The sequence below is a fragment of the Marmota marmota genome, unplaced genomic scaffold (assembly GCF_001458135.2).
Source record: "Marmota marmota marmota unplaced genomic scaffold, marMar, whole genome shotgun sequence".
Classification (NCBI taxonomy): Eukaryota; Metazoa; Chordata; class Mammalia; order Rodentia; family Sciuridae; genus Marmota; species Marmota marmota.
In genome coordinates this window covers 26,391,939-26,406,352 of record NW_025999968.1, presented here as the reverse complement: position 1 = coordinate 26,406,352, position 14,414 = coordinate 26,391,939, and the positions used below count along the sequence as shown (strand labels likewise).

At 32.6% G+C, this 14,414-nt stretch overlaps 1 protein-coding gene across 1 annotated transcript in view; it reads left to right on the top strand.

The window, feature by feature from the left end:
- The window catches only part of Htr1f (5-hydroxytryptamine receptor 1F), a 136,297-nt gene that overhangs the window by 7,688 nt on the left and 114,195 nt on the right, over positions 1–14,414 (top strand). The window contains exon 2 of the mRNA XM_048803500.1: positions 11,834–11,950. The gene's annotated coding sequence lies outside the window, so the exon portion shown is untranslated. The remainder of the gene's footprint in view (positions 1–11,833; positions 11,951–14,414) is intronic.

Sequence of the window (14,414 nt, the reverse complement as noted above, 5' to 3'; positions counted from 1 at the left end):
ATTATAAACTGATGGCTGTAGTTATTCTACGCTTTTTGAAATGGACAGTATGGGGTTACATTTTCTTTATATCAAATTTTCATCTATTTCAAAACAATATCAACCAATATTAAACAATATTTCAAATCAGGAGTTATGATACCCATTCTTGTTTTGCAAATGTTTAACTTTCTGTCTTATTCAAGATTCAGAGGATTTTGCCTTTAGTTTCTCTCTTTTTATCTTGTAAATAGTATATCAATGTATTAGCACACTAGTACTAAAAATTAATGGAGTAAAATTTTCTTGGGATAGATAATCTACATAAATAGCAGTATATATATTAAAACAGTCGATGCTGTGTGCAAATATCAAGGCATGAGAAGCCATTAAAATATTTTATAATACATTTTAATTTCCTAGTACTTTGAATTTTGAAGCATTTTTTATATTTTGGAAAATATATATGAATTTGTTTTCTAATTACCTGTATAAGCAAGATTCCTGAGTACTTTCTTAATAGCTAAATAACCTCAGAAAAGACTAATTTGGCTGATGCTTACAAGCAAGAATAACTCAGTTACATGCTACCAGTAACAATGAATAGGTTATTGTGCAATAAGTTCCAGATTTGGAAAGTGGTCATTTCAACATTCTGTGTGCATATTATCCAGTGCATGCCACCGTAACACCACACTAATAACTGAAGGCATCTTTAGCTGTTCAATGGATTCTTGGCAGCTGAGCATGACAAGCCAAGGACCCTTCAATCTTCATAATTTTAGCTGAAATAAAAGCAATGGAGATCTCTATTCTTATCTTTGATAACTAAATCAGGATTCTATGATTTGGAAGCTTATTGTTATGACAAAAGAAGCCTGGATTTTAAATGGCCAAAGAACCATTTTCTCTGAAATTCATTCTGGGATATTTCTTTCCTCTCTGTTTTCCTGATTAGATTCAATCTGCCACCACCAGTTTTAGGAAAACAGGAGAGAAAAAACTAACATCATTTCTTTCATAGTCCTAACCTTGGAAAGAATTTTCAAATAAATGGGTTAAAATCCTGACAAACATCACTTCTATGTATAGAAATTTATCAAGGTTAAGCTCAATTCTATGCAAGTTTCTCTTTCTCTGATATATTCTCTAACTAAAAGAGGGACAACCTTTCATTGAACATCACTGCTATCCACAGCCACAATGGGAGACAATCTGTATGATTGTTGCATTTTTTTTAAAGTTTATAAATGTATTGTCCTATTGTAAATTGTAAGTAGATAGTACTCCTGCAGGAAGTACTAAAGAAAGTTACACTGAAACCAATGTCACATGTTGGAACATTACTTTTCTCAGAAAAACATCCAATTTGGTGTTAGACACAAATATGTAGAATTCACAGTGAAGAGTTAAAAAGTAAGTGCTTTCTGGGTGAATACATTTACAACTGCCTATAGCATACAAAAAATGGTATCAGACCTCACTGATGAAAAGTACAAGGAATACCCTGCCCTAGATACAAACTGAGTAGCAACAAGAATCATTCAGAACTACCTGTAATTCCGTGAATACACTGATGGTAATTTGAGGATGCACTGTTTGATGGTTTTAACAGTTGCATCCAAATATGTTATTACATTTTATCTTCACATCTGGACAGGCATGAATATCCTTATTTTACAGAAGAGAGAAGTAATATCCAGAGAAACCAAACGGTTTGTCTTAAAGCAAGGGCTGATAAATGGCTGAAATGGAGGTGGAAATCCACATTTCTACTTGTTTCAATCATCTTCCAATATGTAAGAGAAAACTACATCTTCTTCTGGATTCCTTTTTATTAAGGGTTTTATCTCTTGTTTGTTAGGCTTAAAATAAAAATGAACTGCAGTATTTTTACTTAAAACAATGTATTTTCTTTCATATTGCTGACTTTACAGGTGTTTCCAATAAACAAATATGTGATTTTATTCTAATCATATTTTCCTCATTGTTGAAAACATAAGTCTACAAAATATTTTAAAGAACAAAGTAAAATACTCCATAACTCTAAAACAACATTCTCACAAAAATTGAGTATTGTATTTCTGTTCTATTAAATAATTGATTGCCAAAATCACATGTCTCAATACTTGTTGATATCAGTACATTTTTCATTTGATTACTTTTAAAGTTGAATTTATTTTTTTCCTATTTTTGTGATCAGTTTAATTTCTCCTTCTTAGAATTATCTGGCAGTGACTTTTGCTCATATTCCTCTAGATATTTATGGCTTTCCAAACTTTTTCTATTATGAGTTGTGAATTTTTCCCCTTGTTAAACTTGGTCCATGGTAAATGTTTATAGCATATAAGTTTAAATTTTGTATAGTTCAACATTTCAGTTTTTTTACTTTAGTTTCATGAAACCAGAAGTTTTCAACTTTTCATCATGAGATCAGCTAAATATTTGTTCATATTTTCTAGTTTTAATGGACATGTATTATATATCTTTCATCAAGCTCAAATTCACTTTTATATATCATGTGCATAAGTTTTGAGTTTGATTTTTTTCCTAATCAACCTATTTATCAAAATACTATGTCTTGAAAAGTTATTCTTTTTATTCCCACTGGTATGAAATATTAAATTTATCATATAGTAGGTGCTTCTGTTTGAAAGGATCCTCAGCAATACTTTTCTACTTTTAAAGTCTGAACAATAGCATATAATTATATTCATAGAGATATTCCATTAAAATTACAATAAATCAAAGCAGAGGGTGTAGCTCAGTGGTTGAGCACTTGCCTAGTATGAGCAAGGCCCAGAGTTCAATCCCCAGCACCAAAAAAAATTTTTCTTATAAGCAAAATACTGTTAATTTTTTAAGCAAATCTGGATACCCAATCTGATTATTTTGTCCTTTAACTAAATGTAATCATTTTTTTTAGTTAGCTTACTATAAATATCAAGTTTTGTTTTTCCTTAGACCAAACTACTTTCATGTTATTTTTTTCTCTATTTTATCATTTTTTATTATTTTTTTAATGATTGTCAATTCCTTCATTTGTTTATTCTCTTGGAGTAAATACATTTTGGAAATTTGGATTTATAGACAAATGAGTTTATTTGGTTGTGATAGAAACTGGTATAGGTCATTGTTTGAGTTCCTTGTCATTTCCAAGATCCTGAAGTCTAACAGTAAGTAAAGAGAACTAATAGTCCCAAAAGAAATTTCTTCCATCAAAATGTCACTGTTAATTATATTAATATTTATGTCTTTACCACATACACCTGGGCAGGACTAGTTATATACTTTACTAGAACACATTTCTTATGTTAATATGCCACCCAAAGACCCAAGCAGACTGCAGACCCAGGAATAATACTTCATATCCCTCCCCAAACCTTCTTTTGATGTCATTCTTTGACCTATAGCTGTAGTATGTGGCTGGTTGAGTATGACAGTTTTATCTTCACTTATCTCCCAGAAACTCAGCTTTTTTGAAAGAGGAAATTGATAATAGTTGTATTTCCATCTTCTATGACTTCTATCAAATTGATTTACACTCTTTCAGATAAAAATTCCTGAAATTTTGACCAGGAAGATGTCAGACATCACTAATTTCAAACAATTTCCTTTACTAAGTTTATAAATTGCTTCAATATGAAGTCAAATAGGTGAAGAATTACACGAAAACTTGAAAAGAAATTCCCTCAGTTGTGACTTTTGACCCAGTTTACATATGATACGAAGAAAGAAAATACTAACTTTGCACAGGAGTTATTAACTGTGAGAAGTTCTTGGCTAGTACGCATATACACTGAACTCATCTATTTGAAGTAGATATTCTATCAGTGCACATAATCTGACAATATTAAAACTTTCTCTTGTTCTTCCTCAAATAATTCGACTTTGTATTTTATGTGCCGATAAGTCATAGTCCAGGTACATAATCAGGTAAATAATCCTGATTTGGAATAATTCATTAACATTTTTTTCTCACAGTTGAGTAAGACTCTGTACTTCATATTCCTTTAGGTTCTCATTTAGGAAACATTTAAAATTATATATGAACCATAATCACAAAATTGGAGATAACCCAAGACTCTGGTTCTTTGTCTTCTCTGAATGATTAACCATAGATATGCCCTTGCAGCTAACAGATCTCTACTGTGAAAAGAAGCATCCCTACAAACAAGCAAATTACTTGACATAGGATAGTTCTTGATACAACTGCACAATGAAATTGCAATTTTACAAAGAAGCAAAGGAGGGCTATGAGGAAAACAAGGTGAAAAGGAAATTGATATGTTTTGTTTTTTAATAGTGAGAAGTCTTTGAAACATAAAGGACATGACAATGATATTTACATGTCAATAAATGAAAACTGAACTCTAAAAGGATACAGAATAGCAAAGGAAAATATTATTGTTAAAATTGTGCAAGGATGTTTATAAAGAGTCTAAAAAGTGTTTTGGCTAGTGGTATTCCAGAAAATGTTTACCAGCCAGCTATGGGAGGGAGAAGAATTTGTGGAATTTACCAGTTTTCCTAGTATAAACATTTCCAACATGATCACTTTCAAATTGTCAACCTGAAATTGCTGAACAGAGTCAGGAAGAAATGTCCCCAGTGACACTTACAAACCAATGCAAATCAGTTCTAGAAAAGTACTGGTATAATCTTGTAGTTTTATTTTATTTTAGTGCTGGGGTTTGAACCCAGGGCCTTGTACCTGCAAGGTAAGCACTCTACCAACTGAACTATATCCCCAGTTCTCTTATAGCATTTGTTTAATAAATGGTTAACTGGCTCTGTAAGACTTAATTGATGGAGGCAAATAGTATCTTGTGCATAGAGGTATGTACTTCCCAGTTAAAGTGATTAGTCAATCTGGTTTTAGTATCACATTATAAGGGATTGGATCAGATGTTCATGTGTTTAAATCCCAGCAGCATGACTTACTGTATGGCTTTAGCAAAATAACCTTATTTATCTAAGTATTCATTTGTTTTATTCATTTTTAACTAGGCAAATAGAAATTGTATATATTTAGGATGTATAAGACGAGGTTTTGAAATATGTATATATTATATAATTTGTAAATCAAGCTAATCAGCATATGCATTATCTTGTGTATATATTTGGGGTAAGAACACTTAAAGTGTTTCTAAATAATTTTAGGTAATGCATTGTTATTAACTGCTATTGCCATGTTGTATAGCAGATCTCCAAAACTCATTCCTCTGGCCTAACTGAAACTGTTCATCCCTTGACTAAGCTACTCTAATGCTATCTTTCTGACCCTGCTAGCTTCTATCCTACTCTTCTTCTATGCGTTTGATTATTTTTAGTTTTCCGTGTATTAAGGCCTAATTTATTCATCTGTATGAGCCTAAAAAATCAGAACTATTTAGCAAATATAGAGATTAAAAATAAAATAAATATGGATGTAGCTGGTATATAAATAGATTATAATAATAATTACTTTTCTTTTTGGTTCTGTATTACTCATTTCCTTCTTCCTGTCCTCACTTGCCAGAAACTACTAAAATGAGGTCAGAAGATGTAGTATAATTAGAAAGGCAATGATTATGACTCTAATGTTTACACACTCATTTAGCTACCTGAAAATTGTCCCTGTATGGGGGGAAAGTTCAGAAAAAATACAGACACCACAGGAATAATTCAGTACCAACATTTGTTTTCCTTTCTATTTGAAGTGTCAAAATAAAATAAGTACACAACTTTGAAGACACTGCAGGCCATGGCACATGGATAATCCTCATGACCTGATTTTGTCATATCATTTTGCAGCTTCTGTGGTTAAGGAAAAGAAGTCAAGGAATGTGGAAGACATATTAAGTGATCCAGCTTATGGTATTTGCCACAAAAATATAGTTATAGAAAACAGAAACAGTATGTTGCAGGAATTCATGAAAGAAACTATTTTTGGCTACAAAAAAATAGACGAGACTTAAAAACCTGGCATTTAACATGGTGTCTGCAATATTTGGTAGATTTAAAGTTGCTCATATTTAGAACATTTGGGTGAGGTCAGAAAATAAAGGTTACAGAAATAAATGATATAGAAAAAGAACAATACTTGGCAGGGAGTTAAATAAGTAGCCTCTTATGTTCCAAACACAATATAAACCTAAAATAGGATCAAGATATATACAACAAAAGGAACCTATGAGTTTGTTTTTTATTTCCTACCTAATTACATATTTGAAGAAGCATGCACTATATTAGCAGATATTCCCAAATAATACTAAATATAAATCATAGCTTCATTTTACAGAAGAGGACACTGATGACCAGTTATATCTGGCTACCCTGAGGAATACAACTTATTATTCAAGAGATTGAAACATTTTAACAATACGCATAACATGATGGGGAGTGTTCAATTCCCACAATTATTTGACAATGGGAATTAAAATCCTTCACTTAATGCCACTTAGAAGCACTAATGACTACAGACACCAAATAACCATTCTGCATATAGCAGACATGTCTTAGTAGTTTTCTTTACAAAAACAAGTGTAACCATCTAGCATTTTACTTACCTCCTTCCTCTGCAAAGAGTCAGGGCAAGTACTTCCATTCTTTCTGATATGTAAAATGTAAGTTATTTAGGTAATTATTTCAGACTTCTTAATCCAAATTTTCTATAACAAAAAAAAGGTAACATCTGCACTCTTATGAAATAGATTCATTTGGATTAATTTTTTTCAGTTCTATTTGCAGAGAACTGAGCCTTGAGAAAATTTGAAACATGACAGGCAAGTGTGATTAAGGAAAAGACAAAGTTTGCCAGTATATAATTCTAGTTGAGAAGGGGGATTTAGTTGAATGACTAGTCATTCTAATAATTCTCTAATTGTTCTTTCTGGCCTCCTAATTGATAAATCAAAAGAAACAATTATGTATCCCCCAAAAGCATTGTCTCACATGTGAGAAGGTTTCATGGAGAAATATTTGGGTTGTGAGGGTCTTAACCTAATCAGTGGAGAAATAATTGGGTTTTGAGAGTCTTAACGTAATCAGTGAATTAATCCTTGATGCGATTAACTGAGTGGTAACTGGAGGCAGGTGAGGTGTGGCAGAAGGAAATGCTTAACTGCAGGCATGGCTTTGGGTGTATATTTGTATCTGGAGCCAGAGTCTCTCTGCTTCTTGATCACCATGATATGAGCTGCTTCCCTCTGCCACACCCTCCGGCAAGATGTTCAGCCTCATTTCAAGCCTTGAGGAATGGAGCCAGCCTTCAATGGACTAATACTTCTGATACTGATCCCTCAAATAAACTTCCTCCTCTATAGTTGTTACTGGCTACCTTTCACATGCCTGTTCTCCAAGTGACATAAGGGAAGTTTAAATTTAAAAAGCTAAAAACAAATGGTAAGACTACTGGGGTGTTTTAAATGTATGTCAAAGTTTTCACTCATCATTCATTGGTTTTACAGATGCCGCCTCAGTACTATTGCTCATGTTGCTGATGAAGCTGTGCTATATAAAGCACAGTTCTGTCAAAGTCAGGAGAGTTAGTAGAAAGACACTCTTTGTCAGAGATGGAAATGACAAGCACCAATTCCATGGAAACTCTCTGATAACCTTCAGAAATGGCACTGTGCTTTTCCACTGTCCCCAAAAGGCATCATTATTAAGAAGGAAAACAAGAATTCTTGTGATTTATTCTTTGTTGTTCTAAAGAAATCCACAAATGCAGTGTAACTCTGGGGAATTCTGCACATATTATTTCCTTCTTGTTTCAAAAGCTCTTAACAGAGATATGGGCCAAGATTTAAAGTGACCCTCCAAATGAATCACAAAACCTGGAAATAATTGTTCAAAATGCATACTTACATATGACAAAAAGTTCATGTTGTTTTTCTATTATTTACATTATCTATACAAATAGGTTTAGAAACCAGAGTTTCTGATAGAACATTAAAAATACAGCTGGCTCCTCCATGTCCGTGGGTGTGACATCATAGATTCAACCAACGAGGGAGCAAAAATATTCAGAAAAAAAATGTATATATATTAAACATGTACAGATTTTTCATCTTATTCCATAAACAATATAGTATAACAATTGTTTACAGAACATTTATAAGTAATCTAAAGATGATTTAAAGGGTATGGGAGGTTCTTCATAGATTATATGCAAACACTACAGCATTTGCATAAGGAATTTGAGCATCCATGGATTGGGGTATCTTCGGGGCTCCTGGAACAAATCCTCCATGGACACTAAGTGACCACTGTAATTCACGACAAAGCGATGGGGTGAAAGGAAAGGGGACAGTGGAAGAGTTGCAGGCTCACATTTTATCATGGCAAGGTTTCATATTTCCTACATGTCCAATGAAACCCCGAAAATACCTGCATTTGAGCCAAATTGCCAAGTACCCCACCTGGAAGGTGGTTTAAAAAGTAAAGCAACTCCAGTAATAAAAAGACCAAAAGGATTGGTAGAAGATGATGACTCAAACTAATTGTCTTCCTAGGAGACAGATTCACAGGGGGTCTGCAACTCCTCCATGCCAAACAGTGGCCTTCCACTACCACTCCTCTCACCCCATCATCATCACCCTGCCTTCCTATCCCTGCCTCTTTCCTACTACGCTTTCAACAGTTTGGTGTATCCCACAGGCATACCATCAAGTGTACAGGATGGGAAAGAAATCTGGAGCACAAAACTTAGGGAGGCTTGTATTTACCCTTGAGTCTGGGCAAATGCCTTTTTAAATTCTGCACCCTGATCGACAACTGAAAAAATATTTCAAAAAAGATGAGGGGTGGGGACTGGTATTTTAGCTCAGTGGTAGAGCGCTTGCCTAGCATGTGTGAGGCACTGGGTTTGATTCTTAGTACTGCATATAAATAAAGGTCTATTGACAACCAAAAAAATATTTAAATATGTATACCCTGAGTCCATCATTTGTTTGGGAAGGAAGAGGATGGAGTGTCTGGATGACTTTGCAAGCCCTTCTTTAAGCTCTGCAGGAACTTATCCAACCTTAAAAATTAACACTTTATGTGGATTTTTATAAACTTACATTGGAAACTTCTTCCTTTCTGTCTTAAGCTTTAGCTCAAAATTCCAGGGAAAATGTCCTTTCACTTTCTGTTACATATAGAACCACAGAGTTTACCTCCAGATTTTTATTATCATAAAAAACTCAGTGAATTGTTTTAGGTGCATAGTGTTTTATTTTGTTTAAGTTATTTCTTTATGATAAATATCCAGCAATATAATTACTGATCTAATGATATGAATGTTTTGAAGATGCATTATTTACTGCCAAATTGCTTTCTTTAAGGAATCTTATCCATTGTCACTGTAAATTTGGATAGCTCTGTTTCTTTTCCCACAACCTGACACCCATATAAGTATTTTAGTTACTAATCCAGCTGGTGTAAAATTATATGATTTTTTTTGCTTCATTCTTGAATGTTTTCTGTTTGTGCCAATACTTTTATCTTTTATTTATTTATTTGTGGCTTACTTTTATAAATATTTTTATTTTTCATCAAGTTTATGTGTTTGGATTGTCTATGGTCATGGAAAAATGCTAAAATATTAGCTGAACCTCAGATTAGCTGAACCCTACGTATTATTTTCTCTGTTTTTATCCTTTAAATATCAGCATTATAATATTTCTTTTTAAAAATCCTTCTTTTGCTTTTATTTATATTTATGCTGAAATTTGGTAAATTACTATAGAGTATTAATATTGGGAAATAGGAATTATTAATGAACAAACTTTATAATTGACCAGTATCTCCATTATGTTAACATACAACATTATGAAGTTTCAATATACATGATAATAAAAATCATTGCTTGTAGAAACAAACGTATTTTTAAATTTTATACATTTCCTCAAAATGAAATTCAATATTCATTAATATTCCCATCAAAATGTGTGGATACTGTTAACAAACTCTAGACTTGAGCAAAATTAGGAAAAAAATAAATATTGAAAGTTAGAAACTTAAATTTTAAATTTATTGAGCATGTTGCAATGAAAATGCAATGGTAAATATAGTATTGATGATTAATTTAAACATTCTACTTTTTCGCACTTCTGTGTAGATATGTTTTTTTTTTGTTTTAAGAAATAGAAACAATTTATATTACATGTGAAGGAGTAATTATGAGCCAGTCAAAATTTTAAAATCTAATAGACAAAAATGAAACAGCTAGGTATGGGTAAAGATTGCAAAAGCTCTATTTTCTTAAATCATGGACAGCTTTAATACGATTTATACTTACATACAGAACAGAGGAAATGTCCATTCTGAGACGCTGAGAAACATTCAGCAAGATGGCCTCATACATCAAACATCCAATTACATATTAGGAAGTAAGTTGTTTTAAAGTAATTATTCAATAGCCCAAAATGAATATAGTTTTACAATGTTTACATATGAAAGGTAATAAGTTTAAGAGGTAACATTAGTATAATTGATTAAAATCAATTTCACAAATTTGTCATAACTACCATTACTCATTTCTCTCTTAAAAGGGAAGGAATGAACATAAAATAATATAGGTAAGATACACAGATTCAAACAGAGTGTTTACATTTGGTAAATATTTTTGTGACTATTTGAATGTTAATTCAAGTAAATCAATTTCAAATTTAACTTGATTTATAACTAAATATGACAAAATCAAATGTCAGTGTACATTCTTGACCTTGTTAAATCAAATAATTATTTTCCAGTTGAAAAGAGTATTCACTGATTTCCTAAGTGATTTAGACAAATAATAAAATTGACAATGAATAAACCAATTCTGGTAATATTTGGTAATTCTTATCATTATCATTTTATTTAATATTTTATTCCTGCCTAGCTCTACTAAATACTGGATGATTTATGTTTTTGTTACACACAAACAAAATTAAATTCTATGTGGAACTTTTTGTATTTTAAGATCCATAGGTTTTTTACATTGTTGGTTTTATTCAATGCCAGTGTAAAGATTTCCAAGAATCCATAAGTTGCATGTGTGAATCTTTATATTTTCTAAACTACTTCCTAGTGTACTATCTCTTTTGGGCCTCATCTCAAGTCTCTGAAATAAAAAGTCGATGTCATCAGTTTATTAGTGCTGTTTTTCCATGATAAATTGAAACTAAGTTGATACATCCAGTTATCTTATGATACTGTACCCTTAATCCCAGAAAATGTGGAATATAATATGTCATTGTGATTTGAAGTCCCTTACCTTCTAGAAATAGAATTTTCCCATCATGCCTAAAATCCAAAAATATTAGAGATTGCCTGTTCAGTTATTGGATGACTCTAATCCTACTTCTCTGTGTAGACAGTATCTTAGGAAAGAGGTTAAGGACTGGAGTTGTAGCTCAATGGTAGAGCACTTACCTAGCACACATGAAGCACTGGGTTCGGTCCTCAGCACTACATAAAAATAAAATAAAGATATTATGTCCACCTATAACTAAAAAGTTTTAAATAAATAAAATAAAGGAATTGTGTCCATCTACAACTAAAAAAAAATTTTTAAATGAAAGCACAATTAAACCTCTCACATCTCATGATTAAATATGATACCAGTTCTCTAATTGATTATCTAATCAAATGTCTAGTAGATAATGACAAATATTAATTACAAAAAGAACAAGTCAAATATCCAATGACTAACATATACACACATACAAATCTTTTTCTTTTCTTTGACTTCTAAATTGATGATTTGTTTATTTTTAAAGTGGTTATTGGTGGGGAAGGAAGAAGGAAATGAAACAATTGTTTCAGAAGATCAGAACTAAGATGGTCAAGGCTGGCAGAATTTCAGAATAGAAAATAAATAGTTTCATTTTTTTTAAAGGAGGGACTGAAGAGACATTGAATTGGACTGTGAGCCTTTCACTAGCTTCTCATCAGAACAGGAACATGAAGAGGTGGAGTGATGATGGAAACCAGCAATCCAAACCATCACAATATGGTGAGCATTCTCAGATCCAAACCACAAAGAACAGCTAGTTGAGCATCGGTGAGAAAATTTAAAAAAAAAAAAAAAAAAAAAAACAATGCACTGAATCAAAGAAGTGAAAGCAAAAGTGGCACTCGAGTGGTGAAAGTCAGCATGAGTATTATTGTTTGCAGGAAAGGGCAATGCCATTGATGAGCTGGTTTCCTGAGGCCAACAGTGAAAACGTGAAGGGTTAAGGTTAAAGGCGAAAGAAAGGGTGACTCCAGGAGCCTACTGGAAGAAAACAGAATAGAAACTTGGAAAATTATTAAAGCAACATTGGGTTGAGTGCACATAAATTAAGGAAAGAGTGCTTTAAGGGAAATGTTTATAGAAAATAAAAAATAGACATAAAATACTATGTCTGAAAGAAAATCTACATTTTGGATTTAACAATCTTATCAATAACAATCATTATTGTAAAAATCCAGGTTTTTTTTTTCATTATTTGGAAAGATGATTATTTGCCATGAAAGGATGAACAATGAATTTTAGCTCTCATCTTTCCATATCTCTAGGATATTTGAAGTAGAATATTGCTTTAAACACAATCACTACTTATGTTGCTCAGGTTGCAAACTGCCAGACTGAGGGAGACATTAATAGCTTATCCATGCAATGCATAACCTGTGCAACCCATACACATTGTCTCTGATTCTAGGTCTACATAAGCAATCAAATTACATAATAAATGCTGATCTTGGGAAGAGCAATGGATCAGGAGTCTTACAGTTTCTGCTTAGGTCACAGAACACGTCTGCTAGCTCCTAGCTGGATATTATTCAAGTGAATTAACCTCTTTCGATCCACTGTGCTTATTATGCAAAACGCTAGTAATAATACTTATCTTTCCAAAGCTTACTCAGTTGTCTTGGTAAGAAAGTTTTGGAAAATTTTATTTTATATAAGTGCCCATTTTTATATAGAAGATCAATACAAACTTAGGATAGTCCTGTTGTTACATGTATGTATCTTAATCTTTTGAAGAGATGGAATGACACACAACATCATGGAAGTTATAGTTACATGTTAAGCTAGAATTATCTGTTTAATAAGTGATTTTTAATTAAATGGATGGTTATTATGTGCTATGGCAAATATTTTCAACAGTTTGTACTACTTTTTAAATTCTGTATATCAGATTTAGAGAATTCCAGTGGTCCCATTCTCCTCAGGATTCCTTTTAAAAGTTCATTTTCATATTATAATAGAAAATGCAATTACAATAGAAAATGCAATAGTTTCTGATTCAAGATCCTTTCATCCATGCAGTCTACTTTGCAGATCATCTTCCTTTTCAAGACTTCCAGATATTGGAATACTTTAGGAATCTGTCTTCAACCCTCTCTCCTCTGTCCCAACTGAGGTTTTCTCAACTGGCCACATGACTTTTAAAAAATTCCATATGCAAAAATCTTTCAGATTTATAGCTATATAGCAGAATTCTCCATGACATTTTTTTGGGGGGCGGGGTTTACCAGGGATTTAACTCAGGGGCATTCAACCATTAAACCACATCGCAAGCTGTACTTTGTATTTTATTTAGAGACAGAGTTTCACTGAGTTGCCTAGCACCTCACTTTTGCTGAGGCTGGCTTTGAACTTGCAATCCTCCTGCCTCAGCCTCCAGAGATGCTGGGATTACAGGTGTATGCCACCATGGCCAGCCCTCCATAACTTCTTGATTTGAGTATCAAATAGCCATGTAAATCTTCTTTTGTGTGCCTAATCATCTCACAATAAATAGGTACCAAGTCAACTCCATGTTCCTTATAAAATTGTTTCTCCCTAACCCGTCCCTATTTTTATAATAGAGTCATTAAACCCTTGGTTGCTTAAGCCAAAAATATGGGTATCATTCCTGTCCTCTGTGCTCAATTCATCAGCAAACCCTGTTGAAGCTACTCCACACATGTCCCTTATTATGCTCCATAAAATACCACATTATTGGATCTGTGGCCATTATTTTATCTATATAAAGCAGGCTTACCATTTTCCATAGCATATTTCCCTCCTAGAAATTATTATGCTATTATTTATTTATTTATTTATTTATTTATTTTCTCTTTCCCTATTAAGAACAAACTTTTTTTAGCTTCATTCCCAGGTCCGGAGCTAACATAGTGCCTGGCATATCACAGACACTCAATCATACAGGTGAATGAGTGAATTCACAGCCATGGTATAAATTCTTGAAGAGAGATAGGCCTCAGATTGTTGGGAAATCAGATCAACTGCTGCACCTAACTAACAGCAATGCTGAATTGGGACATGTGCATAAGTGTTTTCACAAACACATTCTCTGTTTATGAAACACATTCTTGGCATTACGTTTGACTTCAAAGAGGCAAAATTGTCAAATTGAGCCAAAGAAATAATTCTATCTACTTTCAACTCAAGTTTATAAAAATGAAAATTCTCAGAAAGAAAGCAAGGA